This window comes from Parasteatoda tepidariorum, chromosome 11, assembly GCF_982258835.1.
Source record: "Parasteatoda tepidariorum strain Cologne lab strain chromosome 11, Ptep-v5.0, whole genome shotgun sequence".
NCBI lineage: Eukaryota > Metazoa > Arthropoda > Arachnida > Araneae > Theridiidae > Parasteatoda > Parasteatoda tepidariorum.
In genome coordinates, this window is record NC_141765.1 from 98,368,604 (window position 1) to 98,384,038 (window position 15,435).

Consider the following 15,435-nt stretch of genomic DNA (forward strand, 5'->3'; position numbering starts at 1 on the left):
TTGCTCTTTTTCGACTCCTTTTACAACATTTTGGATATTCTAGCATGTGTGGGATGCTCTGTGTGTGAAGTCCAGCAAAGAAAGCGTAATGGAATAATAAAAAAAATGAATAAATTGGCCCGAGTAAGGTTCAAATTTCGAGACCCCCTACCTCCCTTTACTATCAAGGTATAATTTTCAAAGTTGGACCCTAAGTAGTACACTATTACCCGATAATATAATACGTGTTCCAATTAAAATCTTATGATTCAATATTAAGGTCTGATATCGGGCCTTGCGCTAGTTAATATTGTAGCGATTCCCTTCTGGGAAATCTATTTTTAGACCAAACCCCCAAATTGTGCCTCTTCAGCCTTCCCTGAGAGGCCGGGATTAAGGATTTCCAGACCATTCCAGTGAGTATCCCCTCAGCGAGCAGTCGCACTAACTTGTTGCTTGTTACGTTTTAATAAATTTATATTAAGTTTTAAATCGTCATCCTTGTTCTCACCACACATTGGAGTCCTCATTAATTAGTGATTAGAGGAAATAAAATTACACCTTGAAACCTCTAAAATATTGAAAAATGATTTCAAATTTTTAAAGCTCTTTAAAAGACGAATTTCCTCATTTTAAAGCTTTTCAGAAGATTATTTTAGGTATACATACATAGTAAACTACAGGGCCACATTGTGTACCTGATATGAAGTCTATAATTATTTCCTCCGGTAGGTTACACTATTACCCGGTAATATAATACTTGGTCCAATTTGATATTAATGGTTTATATTAGAGGGAGGTATAGGACCATATTTTTATACAGATTAAATGTAGACAACAGATATTTTTTTTAGCTCGTGTCATATCATAACTGCAACATTATTGATTTCAGTGACACCTGTTTCATCTACCCATTATTATATGGACAAAATAAAAATGTTTAACAATTATTTAACATATTTATCTGTTTTTGAAAATCTTTGCACCGATCCTTTGACTCGGGATTAATATCAAAGTTCTCTTGTGAACCAAAAATTAATTAAAAATCATTAATGTATCTATCAAAAGATCCCCTCAAATGCAGCAATTAATATTAATTGGAAACAAAAGAGAACTATGCCAATAACCGAAATAGACTAAAGTAGATACTAATTGAAAGGTACAGATTTTTGTTTAAACCCCCGTCATATCTTACTTGCATCATCATTGATTTTAGCAACAGCAGTATCAAGGGTGAAATGGACAAAATAAAAAAAATTTTAATAAATATTTTTTATGTTTTTGAAAATTTTGACATATATCCTTGGATTTGGTATTAATATCAATCTCTTTTGATCCAAAAATTATAAAAGAAATTAGTGTTCATCCCCTCAAAGGCAGCTATTAATAATAATTTGCTGTCTCACTAGAGCTTATCGTTAAGACACGGTTCCCAGTTAATCATCGAAGTTAAGCATCACTGGCTTCAGTGCGCGGGAGGGTAACCATCTTGGCTCAGTCTGCGAAGGGTTGTGCGACAATAATAATTCGAAAATAAAGGAGTGTAATGCTTGTAACTGAAATAATTTAGATATCTTAATTACCTCATTCGATATCTTAAGGACAAACCCGACCTTCGATCCACACATTTCATGAGGGTGTTGAGCTTGATTAAAAGCAGCCATGTATAACAACTTTATTCAGTGATTAGTTTGTATTAATTGCATATTAATTTTAACCACTTTAAGTTAGAAACAGTAGCTCTTTGGTTACATTGTTATTATTTAATTATTATTAAGTATATAATATAACTTTTATCTGAGCTTTGATTTAATAAATGTGAAAGAAATAAAACTAGATTTAAAAAATACGTTTTTTTTCTTCAAATAATTTCTGACAACCTTGTTTTCGGAAGTAAAGGAGAACACACATTGAATTATATTTTTATTACATACAGAGCCATAAATAAAATATTTAGAAAATTAGTACAATATATTCTGCAATAGGTGAAAAAAATAACATTAATATAATTATTTCTTGTATCTTTTCTCAGAAGACGTTTCAGACTTAGCTTCTTTACAGGACTCTCGATACATATACTGCAATAAAAAGTAAATTGTTATTACCTTTTTATAACACAGTTTTACAATTATAGAATGATAATGAAGTTTTATAGTGCCCAGCCATAAAAGAAACTTTTATATACAGGGTATCTGCTACATTTCAGATTTTCAAATACATGACTCACCATGAATAATTTCAAGAAATTTTTATGAAGAAATTTTCACTTACTGAAGTTACAATTTTTTTTACAAATTTCTTAAATTAATGTAATGTAATGTGTAAAATAAAAATAATAAATAAATAAAAAAAATTTGAAATCACTGAAGTTTAAAAGATAATTCCCTCTAGAAATTATGTTCTTTCTTTCATTTTTTGAAAGAACATCATAATTTAATAAAGAACAGGAAAAAAAAAACATTTTATATTTTAATGAAATATGACTGTGAGTGGGGATTTTGTTACTATTTCAAATATTCTGAATTTTCAGTTTTAAAAAATAAGATTTTTTTTGGCGACCTAAATCTATGACTTTCTATGATTTAAAAAAAAAAAAACCAACTAAAATCATGACATTTCATGACAAATTTTGTTCAACACTGAAATCTGTGACTTTCCATGATTTTCAGGAGCACAGATACCTCTTTTATAAATTGACAAAAAACAAGTCTAGAATGACAGAACACGAGATATCAGGGCAGTACTATGAAAACTTTTAACTGAGTACAAATGCTTTAGGATCTCAACTCAAGTTGTCCGTAACCAAAATTGTTCACAGTTAACCATAAATAAATAAATAAAATAAAAAAACGAGTATTTTCTTGTACACCGATGGCTATTATGAATTAAGGTGAGATATTATAACTTTGTTTCGATTCACGATGTAAGTTATTTTAATTAATTAATATTATTTTAAAACGTAATTATGGCTCATTCTTAATGATACAATTCATGGATTCAGTTGGCTGGATTTAAATGAAAATATCTTGAAATACATTAAAAATAGTTTGCGAATTTAACTATATATACGTGGATCACACTCTAGAACAATGGTTCCCAAATGACATTCCGTGGAACTCTAGGGCTCTGTGGAAGAGTTAAAATAGCTCCAACAGTTGAAACTTTTTAAAACGCTTTTTTTTTAAAAACATTTTTTGAAATCTTTAATTATATTTAAAGTAATATGTCAAAAAATGAGAAATGAAATTTTTTAAAAAAATATATAATTTGTCTAACAACAGTTTAAAAAAAGTATGAAAAACATATGCATTTATAAGAATTTGCAATAGTATTTTACATTGTGCTTTTCAAATCAAAATAAAATAACTGAATTTTTTAATAAAGAAAATTTTTTCCCTAATAATTATTTTCAATATTTAAAACAGTTTCTAATAGCAATATAAAAACAAATTTTCAACTAGACTAGATTCATCTCTAAGACAGTGTATTCAACTGTTGAACATAAAACCTAAATTAAAATTATTAAATATAAAAAAAGGAAAATTTTCTATTTCTCTTCTTAAATATTAAAAGTTTAAAATAAAAATAAAATATTTTATTTTAATTACAGAGCTACATACTACCTTCCTTTAATCAGGATAAATATAAATACTAAAAGGACTTTCATGCTCTATCCATTCTTTAAATAAAAATTAAAAAGTATCATGAAAAAAAAAACTATGATTTCCACACATATTAAAAATTTAAAACTAAGTTGTTTCTTTATGTTTCACTGCATTTTAAAAATATTTTTGCACTAAGTTTGAATTCCCAACATTTTACATCTTTACCATTCAACAGTTTCATGGCCACTAGTAACTCAAATAACATTTATTCTTAGAAGCAGCTGATTTAAAATGAAAAAAGAATATTTGTATGGAAATATTTAGCAATCTTGCTTAGGTATATTGAATAATAAAGTAAGTTGAACCATTTTTATTGCTGTCATTAACATTCTTACCCTTGATTTTATGAGTTGATTTTAATATTATTGAAAATTTTTGTTTTTTATTAGTTTATACTAGATAAGTCTTTGTACAAAATATATAAAAGTTTTTACAAAAGTAACAATATTTGGTTTCCGGCAGAATATACTAAATATTTTACATATAGGGAATTTTCGGGATTTTTATTGTTACCAATATACGAAACCTTTATTACACTAATATACATAAATGGTCTGCAATATTTTTCATTTGTGATTGACATTATATGAATTCGAAACTTTCAGTTTCATGCTAACTCATAATTTTAAATAGCAGTAAAGAAGTAAATAATCATTGATGATTAAAAGATTTTATAATTTAAAAAGGGTGTACTGAATAAAAAGAAACTGAAATTTTTAGAACAAAGAAAAAGAAAGATAGGAAAGCTTTAAACTGATTACTCTAAGTGAGACCCACTTCATTATGTATTCATAATACTTATCTAAATATTCAAGCGAGACATAAAATGTATAAAAATTCTATTCTAATAGGGATTTTTTTTTTACTAGAAAACTCCCTCAATTATAGAGAATTTTCAAAAATGTACAAAAACGAGGAAAATTTTTATTACATCCAGAAAAAAATGGCAAAATCCAGTAGAGTTGGCAGCTATGGTGTAGGACAAATTCCATACATCTTAAACTATATCATTACCATACATCTTAAAATTTAAGAATTAAGATAAGAATGGTAATGACAGCTTGAGAATTTTAATGACAGAAATCAAAATAGAATAATACAATATAATTTTTATTTATTTTACAATCTTAATTTAAATTTAGTACATTGAATTGTATACATAATTTTACATGCTAAAATTTTGACCATTTTTTGTATAATAATTTTGAATTTTAATATTTTATTTAATGTTAAATGGAAACTCATTAAAAATGTCTCTAAGTATTTTTAATACTTTTGCATTTTGTTTGACTTTTTTTTTTATGATTTAAAATCGCTACAATAATTTGTAACCATCAGGGATGCACTATTTTTTTTATTCATCTCAAAGAGTCATTGACCATAGGATTAAGTTATAGGATATTTTTTAAAGACTCGGTCATCAAATGAAATAAAGCTCCTTTTTTGTGTGAATAATAAGCTATTTTTATAACTGCTGTGAGTTTGCAACAACTGTTGGGTCATCCTAGATGCCACTCAATTTCAGAAAAAAATTCCCTGATTTTTCCAGGTATATCAGATAAATTTCAATGGAAATTCATATCATATTTTATTAATACCAAGATCATGCAAATTTTTATCAGAAAACTTTGATTTGTTTTATTCGTTATCTCAAAAATTAGATTTTGTGAGCAAAACCATATAATTGAATGAGAATGGATACATAGAAAAGTTTCACTTAAAAGAAGAATTTTATAAAATAATTGTAATAAACATTAGAATTACTTAACTCGAATCTCAATAACTGATTACTGTTATTGAAAATTCTGAGAATGGTTATTTTCTAGGTATGATGTAGGAATTTTCCAGGTATTTAATAAAAAACTGTAACTTTCCCTGACTATTTCTTGTTTTTTAGAGTTAAAATAAAATTCTCTGAGAAATCCAAGTTTTCCCTGTCATCTATAACACATGAAAGCCCCGCTCATGTTTGACCTTTCTTTAGCCAATATTATTATCCATGCTAATTCTGAAAACGAAGTAAGCATCAATATGAAGAAAAGTCACTTTGGGGAAACTGGTTTTACATTTTAATACTTGAACAATTATTCCAATGCTACATTATCTGGGATAAGAATAAGTCTTTGATTTAAATAATTTTCATTAAGAAAAATCTCTCTAAGTTGACAGTTTTAAAAAAGCTGAATAACTTTTAAAATATTTAAATTTTTTGCCCATTCTATAGTCAGGATAATTCACTAGGGCAAGATAGTGTTGTGATGCCCAATGGACATTACATATTTTCTAGCTTTTAAAATTTCTTTAATTTCTTAAACTTGCTTTTTTACTCATTCTTAATCAAATTATAATTAAATTAAATCAATTAGTTAATTTTTATAAATATCGAATATAAAACATTTTATTCTTTTCTCATTGATCAATGTAATGGCTAACTTTTTATTTCAATACTAATGCAGACTCATTAATTCACTGTTGCGCTTAATAATTTTTTTTATTTTATTTATAACTCTTTATTCTTAAAATTCTTACCACAAATATGTTTCAGTTACACAGTTATAGTAATTCTCACAGTCTTGCTGGCGATTTGTGACTGCCAAGGTATTTCTCGAACCTAATATTGATTATGGGGGACTGGCTTTATTTTGGGCTATGTTATTTTTTGATAAATCACCAAACTTGGATCTCTTCTCATGATTCAAACTGTCTGTGGGGAACAATTCAATTACTTTTTAATTTAGCTTTTCATTAAGTAGGTCATTGGAGATTTAACTCCTATGGCCTGTCCTTATTAATATTATTGTGCAAAATTTATTTAGCTTAAAGTCTTATTGATAAAATATAATTTTTGTATCTTGAGCTCTACAAATACCACTAAATAAAAGTTTTATTATAATTTATGATTTAGTTTTCATCTTCAACTTCATTTTTCATTATCCTGTTTTTCATCACTATCTTCAATTAGTCAATTATACCATACAACTTCCAACCACACCTGATTTTCGACTTCACAAGTGTAAATTGTAAATTCTCTTAGAGTGTAAGGCTGTGGTCAACTTTATAATCTTTGTGAAAGAGCTTTAAAAAACACTGCTAATGTAACAAAATTAAATTCCTTGCCTTGGACTAACAAAAAAAAAGTATGTCAAGAGGCATTTTTACTGTAACACATGCTTTTATTTTACAAAGCATTACTTGATCAAATTCAAAATGAAAGAAAATAAAACAATTAAAATTTTCATTCATAAAATTTGCAAATAAAAAAAAAAATACAGATTAATAAAGTTAACAAGAGCAATGACTTTTAGATCCAAGAAGAATGCTTCAGTGCCAAATTACTAAAGAAAGTTACTTTATCATATACTTCCATGGAAAAAAAATTATATATATATATATATTTTTGTAAGAAAGATCATAAAAAATTTACATTGACCCACGGAAAAAGAGATTATAAAATGCAAAGTAAGGGGGGGGCCCCTAGCAGATTGGGTAAAAACTTCACATAGGAAATTAATTTTTAATGGTTTGCTCTGTGCATCTTGGTCAACAACAACAATACTGAGCAAATACTTTCAAATTTTTTAAGCAAAATGTATCAGTAAAAGATGAATGTGTAAAAAAACATGCACATTTCAACATTAAACTTACACATTCTGGCATTTTTTGTCCTTTATTCCTTAGTATATTTAAGATGTTAGATTTCAAACATGAATCCATCATTACAGTTTTTCCTCAATAATTATCATCCATAATACTAAATTGTTTGTTTTCAAACTATTTATGTTTGAATTTTTCTTATTTTAAGTTTTTTAAATGCCAAACTTTAGCAGTATTTTATGAAATAAACATTATTTAGGCATTAAGACTTTCAAACACTAAGTAAAAATAAAATAATATGTATTCATATCTGAAAAGTGATATACATTCAGACTTTGTTTACATTTATAGGAAAAAAACTTACAACATTTTATTTTTTCTAGATACTTTTAGAGATTTTAAAACAACTCACAAAAACTGAATTTTTCGAATTTATTCATGATTTATGACAAAGAATGATAAGAACAGTTTTTGACAAATTTATAAAATTAGGTTTTCTTAGCTTTAAAATAAATGTAATCTTTTAAGAACATTTGTAGTTCCCCAAATATATATATCTTGCCTTTATAAGAAATGAAAAACAGTTCCTGCAGTAAAAATTTAGGAATGAAAAATCACACATTAGAATATGTACGCTAGCTGAATAACCACTTTCATACAAGGCGAATGAAAAGAAAATATTCAATGAATTAATACTGAATAAATTCGATATTTTTTGGAAATAAAAAAACTTTTTTTATTCTTTATTGTTTTATGACACAGTTTCAGTTAATTTTTACATTAAAGATTTTAACAAAGTTGCCTTATGTAGAGTGGACAAGATAAAAAAGAAACACCCTGAATGACTTTTGATTTAATGTGATTGGATTTTCATTTTCTAGGACTTAATCTTAATGGCTCGAGGGGGTGACCTCAAATATGCTGATTAATTAATGTAGACAATATTTTAAATCACATACATAAACATACTTTCTCTGAATAACTATCATGAGTATATCTCTGAATAACTACATTTTGACTATCATGAGTCATTTCCCGCACAAAAATCTTGAAAAGAACATACTTGAAACATTTTTGCTTAATATAAATGAGAGATTTGAGTAAAATCAGCAGCTTATGACATAGATGGCATATACCAGAAGGAGACAAATATATAAAAAAATTATAAAATTATTTTTTACGTAAGTAATAGTAACAATATCATTAAAAATCTTATTCATTTAGAATTGAGGGTGCTGAACCTAGCTCATTTTTAAAAAAATTGCAAAGTCTAAAATTTTATAAAAGCAAATTTTGGTCTTAGTTCATTCATAATTGAAAGAGGTTATTGCTCTGCATCACCTCGAAAGTAATATTCACTCCTTCATGATTAGTATTTTTTCACTTTTGTAAAAAAGCCGAACATTGAAACAGCGACTCTTAAATTTATTAAAAGACTCAATTGTCATATACCATGATCCATTTAATCGAGTTGGTGGGAAATATATTTTTTATATATCCGTTAATGTTCTAGCACTAAAGTTTTATATAAAAAAAAATTTATATTTGAAGGAAATTAATCAAATAATTACTTTTTCATTAGAAAAAACTTTTTTCTAAAAATCTTTCCCTTTTCCCTTTTATCAATAATTGATTTAGCATGAATATATATATATATATATATATATATATATATATATATATATATATATATATATATATATATATACTATACACATATATATATGTGAAAAGTGATTACTCAAATTCGAAATTCATGCCTCGTAATATCATATTAAAAATTGGATTTTTTAAAATCAAGCGGAAATTTGTAGCAACAACCATTGAAAAGACAATCAAGAAACAAAGCAGACTTGCAATGAAATCTGTGCAATTTGAACGAATTAAAAAGTGATGACTCAAATTTGCAATTCAAAATTTTTTATTTTTTAAGAATCAATTCAGTCTGTTCAGAAGCTTCCGCAGGCTGCAGGTTTTCAACTCAATTTATGCTAGAAAACATCACTAGGAGTACAGAAAAGGCTCCAGATAGTCTCCGTTTCCTAAAAGTTTGAGTGGTTGATCTCAAATATGCTAATTAATTACTGAAGACAATATTTTTAAGTTACGAAATCAGACACAAAAACGTTTTTTCTCTGAATAAACATACCTTTTTGATGGTGTATACGGTTTTCTGACCCCCATAATAAATGGAGTAGCCGTAATATGGGAAATATGGCCCCCATAGTTTTGTCAGGAGAACAAGTTACGGCCTCTTAATGGGTGATTCCACACTATTTGTAGCCTGGCATGCTTAAAATTTTTTTCCCAATAAATTTAATAAACCGCATATTAAATTAGGGGTCATTAAATGAATTTTATGAATATGAAATTAGTTTTTTTAAATAATGATGCAAACTCTTTAAATTGCATAAAATGTGAAAAAAATTGGGTCAAAAAGGTGCGTACATGACAGAGAGCGAAAAAAAATTGCAGTTGCAACATTTGATATTTGTAATTAAACATCATACTTTAAGAGATATATTGCATTTGCATAATTAATGACTGTAAAAACGTTATTTTTAATTTCAGTATTTAAATATAGGGCGCTTATAAAAGAACAATTTTGCTTTTTAATGATTTTTTTAAAAACTTTTATTAAAACATAGTAGTTAAAAGATTTATATTCTCCAAAATTGGATTTCTTTCGACTATTTGCAGTGTTGCATTATTTTGATTTTTAAAAAATTATAATTTTTTTTATTTAATATTTTTTAAAGAATTTCCAAATTGGTCATGTCCGCAATGTTGCAGACATGACAAGTTGCAAAATACAATTTTGCTTACTTTTATTTAGCATTTAAGCTTGAAATTCGTATCACAAACTATAAAACTTATAAAATTTGCTCTGCTGCCATTTATTTTCTTAATGACCAATTACACTGACAAATTACTTAGTTTAAAACATGTCTAAATTCTACATTTATTAAAAAAATATATATTTTTTAAGTTTAAACATTTGAATTTGTGGCAGCATTTTTATTTGCTCTAAATTATGTTAGGAATAATGGCATCAAAACAGTTAATAGAATATTAATTAGAATAGAACATAGTTTAAAACAGAACATTATTTTCAAAATTATTTAGCTTTTCACTTGTTTATTTGCAGATGTTTTCTGTTAAATTAAATTTTTCTATTAAATTTTCAAATTAAAGTTTTCAAAGGATTTAATTTTTACTAGTTGATTTATTTGATTATTATATAATTAATTAAAATTAATGAAACTTGAAACAGATTATAGAATTCTAAACTAAGTTGGTAAAACTATAAAATTTCTAATGCCATTAACAAGTACAGAAAGGTCCAGACTGAGAAGACAGAAATTGAAAGCAGAAGCAGAGAAATATGAAATTATAAAACCAGAAGAAAGCAAGAAAAAGAATGAATACAGACATTCTAAGGTTCTTACAGAAGAACAGAACGAGCACAGAAGACCAAAAAATAAAGAAGCACAGAGGAAATGTAGAAAGAAAAAAGCAGAATCTGAAAAATCAAGCATTAATATATCAGGCTACACTAGCAGACAATCTTTAGGAAAAGCGGTAAAGAAAATTAATAATGCTTTATCAAAATCTCCTCTCCTCAATCTCCTCATGTTTTAACAAATGTGATATCAAAAATGTCTCCATTAAAAAGAAAGCAGATAGTTGAAAATGCCATTAAAAAGAAAAGGCAACAAGTGCATATTTTAAGAACAGATACTGAAACTAATATTCGAAAAACAAGAAGTGATAAACTACCAGCGGAAACTGAAATAAAAGTAAAAATTTTTTTTGTTAGAGATGACATTAGCCGTATGTGTCCAGGAAAAAAAGGAAGTGATATCCATAAAGACACAGACAGAAAGGAAGAGAAATACATCAAAAGCGTTATTTAGTGATGAGCATTGGAGAAGCATATGAGTTGTTTTTGAAGGAAAATTCTGATTTAAATATTAGGAAAACTAAATTTTATGAGCTTCGTCCTAAGTGTGTTCTTCCGTCTGGAAAGAAAGACCAAGAAGTCTGTATGTGTATATACCACGAAAACATTTCTATGATTCTTTCAGGAATCCGAGCTCTCTGTCCTGATCTTCCGAAAAATTCGGAAATAACTGCAAAAGAAAGTGTTTGTAATTTTGATGATGAACATATTGACTGCATAGACAGGTCCTGTCAAGATTTCAGTGTCAAAAAATATTTAAATAAAAAAATACCAGAAAAAAATTTAGACAAAATCGTCAAGTTTTATCAACCACGTCACAGTGTACACTTGTGTTGCATATTTCAAGGATGGTAGAAATAATTCTTTAAACCATCAGTCCTATGCCATTATCTCTGATGACCATTCACACAATAAAGATAGCGTGCAAGTTTTTACTAAAAAAATTTTATCTCATCTAATGGAACAAAAAAAAAAGCACAACTGAAAAAGTACATTACTGGTCTGATGGAGCTGCCAGTTATATCGAAAATCAATTTATGCTCGTAAATTTGACTTTCACAAAGAAGATTTCAACATTGATACTGACTGGTCATTCTTCGAAAACAGCTCATGGGAAAGGTGCCGTTGATGGAATAGGTGGCGCCATCAAAAATGTAGTTTGGAGTAGGTATTGCAAGGTAGAGAAGTTGTCGTTGATGCAAAATTGTTTTCTGAAGTGGCTTGTAAAATTTCAGATGGGAATATAAAAATTATGTACATAAGCAAAGACACTGTCGATCATGAGGCATCAATGCTGAAAGAACGTTATAGTCTCTGCAAATCTATCTCAAATACGAGATTATTGCATTTTATCTCACATATAACACTTAATTTAGTTGAATTTCCTTTAAATTCTCCTTTCTCTAGTCCCCAAATCATGCACCTAGCTGAAATATTTACTAAACTGCCTTCAAATCTTGCTGTAGCTTCACAACAACAAGCTTAAACACCAGGTTACAGTTTTAGAAGATGGCCAGTGGATAGCCGTATTGTTTGATAACTATTGGTGGCCAGGAGAAATAATTTTTACAAGTAAGACAAATATTACACTTAAACAACACTTCAAACCCGTAGCTATAAACAAGTTTAAGTATTTGGAAAAACACTGCAATTTGAAACAATTTCAATAGACTCATACTTATGCCCTTTGCCATGCGATCCTTCACCTGATCATTCTGCACGTTTTTTTTCATACAATTCAGAACTTGCCTTAAAGATAAATAATATAATAAATAAATTGTAATACGTTTCTTGACACATCTTTTGCCTAAAATCTAAAATAAAAGTAATTTAGAATAATTAATTTTATAATAAAATTTAAGTTTAAAATATTAAAAGAAAAATAATTTTACAATCCCGATTTACTTAATATTTCATTTAACAAAAGAAATATATAATATTCCAATGATATATGACCATATCTAAGAAGGTTATTTATAATGAGAAACTTTCTGTCATGTCTGCAAAGTCATGTTCCGCAACATACATATTGTTTTTAATTTGGTAATTTTTAATTAAATTAATTTTATTTCGTCAAAATTCTTGTGATTTCCTTTATATAAATATACATTGAAATCTTACCTAAAAAAAGTTGTCATTTATTTCATAAAATTCAGAGATTTTGGTGAATGTAGAAAAACATTCTAAAAACAGATTTTTCTGCGTCATGCCAGCAACGCTTAAAATTTTTATTTTAAAGCTGTTTAAATTCATTTTTATTTTTAAATATGAATTGGATTAAAAGATGACATGTCTCCTGAATTTTATGATACAAAAACCAGTTACTAAGCTCAACTTTTCATTTAATTATGAGTAATCAAACTTTGTAAATGTCATGTTCGCAACTTGCACAATATTGTGAAATCACCCTAATCTTAATTTTACTTTTTGCTTATTTTGCCATATTTCAAGAACTTTTCAAGTGTAATGAAAAATTCTTGCACAGACTTATAAAATTTGTTTATCCAAAGATAATTACATTTACTTAACATACTTTAACTTTACATTTTTTATAATTTTACTTAGGAATGTAAAAAAAAAAAAATTTAAATGTAAGGTATGCAATTTTTTACATAATTTGAAAGTAAGAAAATTTACATGGCAAAATACAAAATCAGAATTAAAGAAGTAGCGTTGTCAAAATTGAATTTCGCCGGAACTATTCAACCGATTTCACTCAAATGTATTTTTTCCATGTAAAATGACATACTTTGAAATGATGTATAGCTTACACTTCAAAATTTTTTCGACTATTATTAAATACAATAATAAATATTTAATAAAATTTATTTTTGTATGGAATTATCTTTGGATAGATTAATTTTATGATTGTTAATAAAAAGCTCAAATTAACTTAAGAAGTTCTCGAGATACTGCAAAAAGTGAAATTAACAAAGCTTTGGATCGCTCTCCTGAACAAACTTTGGGGAACATAAATCTGAATTTTTGGACAAAAAGGAGTGTTTATTCAGAGAAATGTTTTTGTGTTTGATTTTGTAACTTAACCACCTGACTTATTAGCATATTTCAGGTTATCCCCTCAGACCAGTTGAGTCCTAAAATATGAAGATCTAATCATTAAAACAAAAGTTATTCGGGCTAGTCTGTTTTATTTTTTGTTGTTGCACGCTATACAGTGCACAAATTGAAACACAGAATACTTAAAAGAAATAATTTTAGTGGTTTATAAATCTAATTTTTAATAAGCTAATTAATTTTTGCAGACAATAATTTTTAATTATAGAATCAAACACAAAATGTATTTGATTTGCTTAAATAGTTTTAGAGATTTTAATAGTAAGAGGCTTAAATTTCCAACCAATGTCCCAATTTAGATCTAAGGATCATATCTCCCATATTCTTAGGGTCAAGTACACAATTTTGTCGAATGAGGGGCATGTCTATCCAGGGAAAAGAAGTTTTTGTAACCTTAAATATCACTTACATGAACTATCTAGCATATTTCAAATTTCTTATAGTTTTAGTTATAGTTTAAATTTCTTATAGTTTTTTAAATGTCTTATAGTTTTGCACAAGAAAAAAAAAATAGCGACTGTATTTGTACAGTTAAAACTGAAAAAATAGGGAAATTGGTCAAAAAATATTTTGTATAAAAGTTACCAGCACTCACACAAAGAGCAAAGAATGATAATTTCTAATGAAATTTCTATAAAATGTTTTTTAAAAGTCTTTCAAAATTTTGTAAAAATTGAGATGTAAACTTTATGAAAAGTTTTTATATGGTGAAAAAAAATGCAATGAGGGCCTGTAAACAGGAAGAAAAGTTTTCACCTACACTATATGCATATAAAGAGAGTGTAGGTGCTTGGTCTTGGTTGGGCGATGACAAAAGTTAAAGAGAAAAGTTCCAACCACTTTACAGATAAAATTATTAAAGAGTAGTTAATTGTTACTTACTTTAGAAAGGAGCTTTGTAGTAAGCTATTCCTTTTCCTCAGAACTGAAATTAAGGAGATTTTGTTACATATTGAATAAAGATATAATTTTCATAAAATCAAACAAAATAAAAGTTTTCTCTTTTTTTAAAAAAAAAAGTTTATATAAAGAAATTTAAAATGAAACAAAATAATTTACTTAAAAAATTCAAAAAAAAAATCATTAAATAAAGGGAAATATTTAAATTAAATAAAGATAATATAAAAATGTTATTTTTTTTAATCTATCATCTTGAATAGATGTGGAGGAAACAATGTTTAGCTTGCAGAAAATAACACTTTTAATGAATAAAATTATTTTTAAGTTTAAATAGTTTTTGCACAAAATGTACCAAATAGTTAGAAACCAGTAAATTTTTATGTTTATTTACATTTCAATATAGAGCCATTTTATACTGTATTTTATCCAAACAGCCCAGTAAGCACACACCTCACGGCAAACGTAAGGCCGTAAGCTGGCATTCTAGGTAGGGTAACGGCAAAAGGCAAGTACAATAGGGTCCTTTATCGTTTGTTTTGAGGCATTTCAGGAAGAGGCGGAATAACTCTTCACCTACACAGGCCCGAAAAATAAAACCGTTGTTTGGCCTCTTACACTTAATTAGTTACTGGACCTTTATTGTATACCGTTGTTTGGCCTCTTACACTTAATTAGTTACAGGACCTTTATTGTATACCGTTAATTAAGTGTAATGTTACAATAGATTAATAATGAATAGATGCAGAGTTGGTAAAAAAT

At 27.1% G+C, this 15,435-nt stretch overlaps 1 long non-coding RNA gene across 8 annotated transcripts in view; it reads right to left on the minus strand.

Moving 5' to 3' along the window:
- Positions 1-1,889: 1,889 nt before the first annotated feature.
- The window catches only part of LOC147801977 (uncharacterized), a 53,000-nt gene continuing 39,454 nt past the window's right edge, over positions 1,890-15,435 (minus strand). For 2 of the 8 annotated variants that reach the window (XR_015430150.1, XR_015430139.1), the window contains 3 exons: positions 14,659-14,701; positions 12,380-12,450; positions 1,890-2,057 (listed from right to left, as the gene is read on the minus strand). This is a non-coding gene — a long non-coding RNA (uncharacterized LOC147801977). The other 6 variants (XR_015430143.1, XR_015430140.1, XR_015430146.1 and 3 more) reach the window with 4 other exon arrangements.